The sequence below is a fragment of the Condylura cristata genome, unplaced genomic scaffold (assembly GCF_000260355.1).
Source record: "Condylura cristata isolate star-nosed mole 26May11 unplaced genomic scaffold, ConCri1.0 scaffold00002, whole genome shotgun sequence".
Taxonomy (NCBI): domain Eukaryota; kingdom Metazoa; phylum Chordata; class Mammalia; order Eulipotyphla; family Talpidae; genus Condylura; species Condylura cristata.
In genome coordinates this window covers 24,349,279-24,355,758 of record NW_004567103.1, presented here as the reverse complement: position 1 = coordinate 24,355,758, position 6,480 = coordinate 24,349,279, and the positions used below count along the sequence as shown (strand labels likewise).

The following is a 6,480-nucleotide window of genomic DNA, read 5'->3' as shown; positions in this document are numbered from 1 at the left end:
CTTTCTCTCTCTTTTTTTTTTCTCTCCCCTGGCCCCTTACACTCTTTCACCAGGATTTCTTAGATATCAGCATATAACCAAAAAAGTTCAAATCAAAATACTTTTCAGCACCAATGGAGGGAAATTTGGCAAAATTAAGGAAACTATGTGTGTGCTTACTCTTCTACCCAATAGTTCTCTGTTTATAGGAATTTATTTTCAAGATAAATTTTCGGCTGTAAGAAAATATAGATGCTTAGAGTTATCCATTGCAGTTATTACTTATAATTGCATACTTTTGGAAGCTACCTATATCCAAGAATAGGAGATTAGTTGAAATACACTTTGTTACTTACACAAGGTGGTTTATTAACTGTATACATAAGTAAGAAGAAAAATGAGTCCCATAGAAAAGATTAGGTCATGGAGGTATAATATACAGCAAATCAACTATAGTTAATAATACTATATTGAATACTGGAAAGTTTCTAAAAGACTAGGTCTCAAGTTCTTATCACAAGGTAAAAATATTTCTAACGATGTATGGTTAAAAATAAGTGAAAAATTTCTAGCTCTGGTGGATGTTAATGAGATTTATTGGGGTGATCATTTTGCAGTGTCCCTGGTGGTGCAAGGGCCGAAGCTACAGTGCTGTCAGGCTATCACTAGTTATTATGGCATAAGTTTGCTCCCTGGCCAGCAAGCTAACCCACATAATGCATCAGACCTCTCCTATCTTGTCTGCTGCTCCCATCAGCTGTGTATTTCAGTAGATCTGCCTGCTCTGCTCCCTACTCTGTCTCTGGTGAATCCTCTCACTCCCCACACCTCTGGCATCAACTCCAATTCTTGCGTGCATAAATGAATAAATCTTTAAAAGAATAGATACCCCAAGGGGTAAAAAATAAGTATGTTGAATTATTATGTTAATAATAAAATAATAATAGTACTGGAAAAAGACAGACAGGCCAATAGATTCAAATAGAAAACCTAGGAAAAAGCCCCACATAATTATGGGCAATGAATCTTTGGCAAAGGATCAAAGAATATGCAGTGGAACAAGGACAATTTGTTCAATAAATGGTGCTGGAAAACTAGACTGCTACATACAAAAGAATGAAACTAACTACTACTTCACACTATACACAAAAACCACCTCAAAATGGATGAAAGAATTGGACATAAGAACTGAAACCACAAAATATATAGAAAAAAATATAGGCAAAACACTAAAGGACATACATCTCAGTAACATCTCCAAAGACATATCCCCCCAAACAAAGAAAGTGAAGGAAAAGATGAAAAGCTGGTACTGTATCAAATTAAAAAGCTTCTGTAGATTAAAAGAAACAGTTGCCAAAACAAAGAGACACCCTATTGACTGGTAGAAAATATTTGCATTTCATAAAAATGATAAGGGACTAATCACAAAGATTTACAAAGAACTGATGTGACTCAACAAAAACAAAGACACTTTTCCAAAGAGGAAATGCAAATGGCCTACAGGTATATGAAAACATCTTCAATATCACTTGTAATCAGGAAAATGCAAATCAAAACCACTATGAGATGCCACCAGTGAGAATGGCTTATATTAAAATACAGAAAACAAATATTGGCAAGGATGTGAAGAAAAGGAACTCCTATATTGCTGGTGGTATGCAAACTGATCCCAGCACTATGGAAGGCTGTGTGGAGGTTCCTCAAATTACTAAAAATAGAGCTTCCATATGACCCAGCATTTCCACTCCTAGGAATCTACCCAAAGGATATAAAAACATTAATTCAAAAGGATACCTGCACCCCTCTGTTTACTGTAGCACTATTTATAATAGGTAAGATATGGAAACAACGCAAATGCTCAAAAATAGATGACTGGATTAAGAAGATGTGGTATATATGCACAATGGAATGTTACTTAGTAATCAAAAAGGTAAAATGCCTGCCATTCGCAGCAAATAGATAGAGCTCAAGGGACTATGCTCTGTGAAGAAAGCCTGAGAAAAAAAGAAAACTATCAGTTGGAGGAATGTAGAAGAACCAAGTAAGGGGTCAGGAAAAAAAATAGTTATAATAAATTAAAAAACAAATTAACAAGCAGCTATAAATCAGAGACATTCTGCAGGGGAGGAGGAAGGAGAGGGACCAGGAAAAGGGAGGGAAGAGCACAAGGGACTATGGTGATAGTACATGGGAGATTTGGCGCTGGGAATATTATGGAGACTACATTTGAGAGGAGATAATATACACTGTACAAAAAGAATAATGAATAATGTAAAATAAATATATAAATATAAAAAATGAATAAATCTTAAAAAAAGATGATGTGGTAATTTAAATTAATATAATGTTATATGCCACCTATACCTCAATTTTTAAAAATGAGTAAGATACAGGAACTGATATGCAATGAATTTCTTTTTTATCCCCACAGTTCATATTTCTCCTTTATTTTTTTCATTCATGAGGATAATGTTGGTTTACCAGACAGTGTGTGAATTAGAGGTACAAGATTATACTCACAGATGTTTCTTTGCATACCACATTCCTCCAGAGTGCCCATACTCTACCATTGTAGTCCATTTTGCCTCCTCTCCTCTTTGCTCTCCATTCTTCACCCCACTCCTCTGGTAGCCTCAATTCTAATGGTCAGGTTTCTGGGCTGTGCTTTGGTTTGGCTTTGTCTGATCCTTTGTTTATCTTTATTTCATATGTAAGTGAAAACATTCAGCATTTTTTTTTCTTTGACTTATCTCAGTTTTACTTTTTTAGAAGGATTTTAGAACTTGGGTACAGGCCAGAGGTGCATAGGGCAGGGGATGAGAGGATTCACCAGAGACAGAGTGGGGAGCAGAACAGGCTGATGGATTGAAATACACTGCTGAGGGGTATGAGCAGTGAGTGAGACAGGAGAAATCTGCTGCACCATGTGGGTCAGCTCCCTGGGCAGGGATGGAACTCATTCCTTCACAGAGGACCTTAGTAGTGGTAGTGCTGTAATTTAACTCCTAGGCCACCAGGGAGACTCTATGTCCTGTTTTGTTACATTGGCATTAATTTTTGAACCATACGATTTTTTCCCTCTAGTGTAGTCATTGTAGTTCTCCCACCACCAGAGCCCATCACCATATTCCTTTGTACTCTTTGCCACACACTGCTAGGGAAAAATTAATACTTATAAAATGTTCTAGCTAGGACTTCTAATATTATGTTGGATAGTAGTGGTTAAAAGTAGATATCTTTTGCCTGATCTTAGAGGAAAAACTTTTAATTTTTTTTTTTTAACCATGAATATGATGTTAGCTATGGGTTTGTCATATATGGTCTTTATTAAATTGAAGCATGCTTGTCTGTTCTGCATTTAACAGTTTTTATCATAAATGGATGCTGAATCTTGTCAAATGTCCTTGCTATAATTATTGATATGATATTTATTTACACATACAGAACTGGGTACAGGCCAGAGGTGCAAGGGCAGTAAGAGGATTCACCAGAGACTGAGTGGGGAGCAGAACAGGCAGATTAACAAAGTACTGCTGCGGGGAGCAGCGGGTGGGTCAGGAGAGGTCTGCTGCGCCATTTGGATCACCTCAGAGGCAGGCATCGAACTCGCACTGAGGCTGCTGCAGCCATCTTGCAGTGTTGCGCTTAGCCAGTTGTGCTACCAGGGAGGACCATGATCATATGATTTTCATCTCTCCTTTTGTTGATGTGATTTTCAGATTGATTGATTTTCAGATGTCGAATCATACATAAATTTTTAGAATAAGTCCCACTTAATCATGGTATATAACCTTTTAACACACTATTGAATTTAGCTTGCTAAGAAATTGTTGAAGATTTTGGCATCTATTATAGTTGTCAGGGAAAATTGGTGTGCAGTTTGTTTTTTTGTTTGTTTGTTTGTGGTACATTTTTCTAGTTTTAATATCATGATAAACTTGACCTTACAAAATGTATTTGGAAATATTCCTTTTTTTTTTAATTTTTGGAAGAGTTTGGAAAGGATATGTACTAGTTTGTCTTTGAAGGATTGGTAGTGTGACAGGACAGGGAGAGGGGGCAGCACTGAACCCCCAATCCAGCCTGCTCTAAATGGGTTCTGCCATCCGCCGCATCAAGACAAAACACATAAAACTTTAATGAAAAGGGACTTTAATACAGTGAGTATACAATACAGAAGACAAAGAATATAATCTCTAAATCAAACACCTGAAGTTACCCATCCCCTTGTGGGCAAAAGTCAACCCAAAACGGATTGGCCCAAAGCAAGGCCTGAAAGCCCGCCACAAGAGTAAAGCACCTCTGGCCGGGACCCATGGAAAAGGGTCAGAAACGGCCAGATAAATCTGGGAGGAAAAGAGCAAAATCAAAATCAGTATAAACACTGCCATAGTCACCTCCCTATAGGTATCTCACCCACATCTGCCTTAATTAGCCCAGGGTCAAGAAACAGGCAGTTTCTTCATCACATGCTTGCTGCTCCATGTGGCTTCCTCAGGTCTCCTTCTGGCTCTCCATCCTGCTTCCCTTTCTTTCCTCAGCTCTACCCTACTTCTGGATGGGACAGGGAACCTGGAACTTCCCCTTTTCCTAGGGACCACCCTGTTACAGTAGCTCACTTGTGAAACTTGTGGGCCTGAAACTTTGTTTTTTGGTATGTTTGTTTGTTTTGAGACTTGATTATTATTTCAGTTTTCCGGCTTATCATTAGGCTATTTTGTTTTTCTGTTTCTTCCTGATTCAATCTTAGAAGGTTGTAGGAGAAGGAGAACTTTTTGATTATTATCATGTGATAAAATAATAATATATAAGCACAAAGTTTGGTGATTATTTTTTCCTTACCCTTGAAAAGTTTTCATTATAAAATTACTAGTTGTTGAACATTTGACTTAAGTATTTGTTAAATAAAGATACTTACATATATTTACAAATTGCTAGATATACTACATGAATTTATCAAAAATAGAAAAAGGTGGTAGAGTAGGGTATTCTTCGTTAGGGTGGTTATATATTTTTATGTTTGCATTTTATAATCTTTATTTATTTTAAAGATTAATTTATTTATGCATACAGAGTTGGGGGACAGTCCAGAGGTACAGGGGTGGTGAGCGGACTCACCCGAGACAGAATGGGGAGCAGAACAGGCAATTTATGAAGTACACAGCTGAGGGGAGCAGAAGTGGAGACAGGAGAGGTCTGCTGTGCCACATGGGTCAGCTCCCTGGGCAGGGATCAAACACATGCTGAGGCAGCTGAGTCTGGCTTCTCAGTGCTGCCTTTTAACCCATTGCAGGGAGGGACCCTGTATTTTTTGTTTAAAAGAAAAATGTGTATTGCTTTTATGAGAAAACATTAAAGGCATACTTGTTATATAGGAAAATATAGAGATAATTGTAGAGAACAATTACCTTTAATAATCTCTAGACCCATATAGAACCATTCTATATTCTGTTTCTTTTCAGTTTTTTAACTTGTCTGTAGTTGTCTTAGTGATATAAATTTATTTTGATCCTACTTTTTTGGTTTAACATACTAGAGTATGTGTCTTTGAGGTTATTGCATGTTCATTATCAGTTTTAATAGTTGTATAATATTTCATCTACTAGATATTTTCCTTGTTTATTTATTTTTTTAAAGATTTACTTATCCATGCTTACAGACTGGGGTACAGGACAGAGGTGTGGTAAGTGAGAGATTTCAGCAGAGACAGAGTGGGCAACAGAACAGGCAGATCTACTAAAATACACTGCTGAGGGGAGCCATCAAAGAAGAGGTCTACTGGGCCATGTGGGTCAGTGCCCTAGCTAGGCAGGTATGGAACTCCTGTGTGAGGTGGCTGGTAGTCTGTCTTTAAATCCCTTCGCCACCAGGAAGTCCCATCTTCCAGGCTGTTTGCCTCTAGATTATGTGTGATTAGCCATTGCTTTCTGTTGATTTTAACCATTACTTTGCATATCAATTGCTATTGACTATACTCTTTACTCTCAAACAGGAAGCTCATTTACATTTATTTGCTCATTGGGGGGGGAATGAGGGGGAGTAAAAAAGAACTTTTTGAAAATACTTAATCATGTTTCCCAAAATTCAAGGACTTCTTAATGGATTTTACTATATTGATGTATACTACTACAATATAGTTATACAGGCATACAAATTTATGTATGTATAAATGTACAGAAAAATTCTGTATATCTGTATCTACAGATATACACTATTTATATGGCACATTATTTTTTTTTTCAAATTATGCCATTTTATAAAAAGTATTCACTTTGTAAGGAGACTTCCCCTCACTACTTGAAATGGAAAAGTGAGTATTATAAACTCAAGTATATTTTTTAAATTATTTATTTAAAAGTGAATCAAATAGGCCCTCCCTGGTGGCGCAGCGGGTTAAAGCACTGCACAAGGAGGCTTGGGCCACTTCCGCATGAGTTCGATTCCCGCCTGCCCCCGGAGGAGACCACATGGCGTGGCAGACCTCTCCTGACCCGCCCG

General features: G+C 37.4%; 1 protein-coding gene across 1 annotated transcript in view; it reads left to right on the top strand.

Annotated features, from left to right (window-relative positions):
• BMPR2 (bone morphogenetic protein receptor, type II (serine/threonine kinase)) overlaps positions 1 to 6,480 on the top strand; it is a 121,882-nt gene that overhangs the window by 68,836 nt on the left and 46,566 nt on the right. The gene's annotated exons all lie outside the window — the stretch shown is intronic.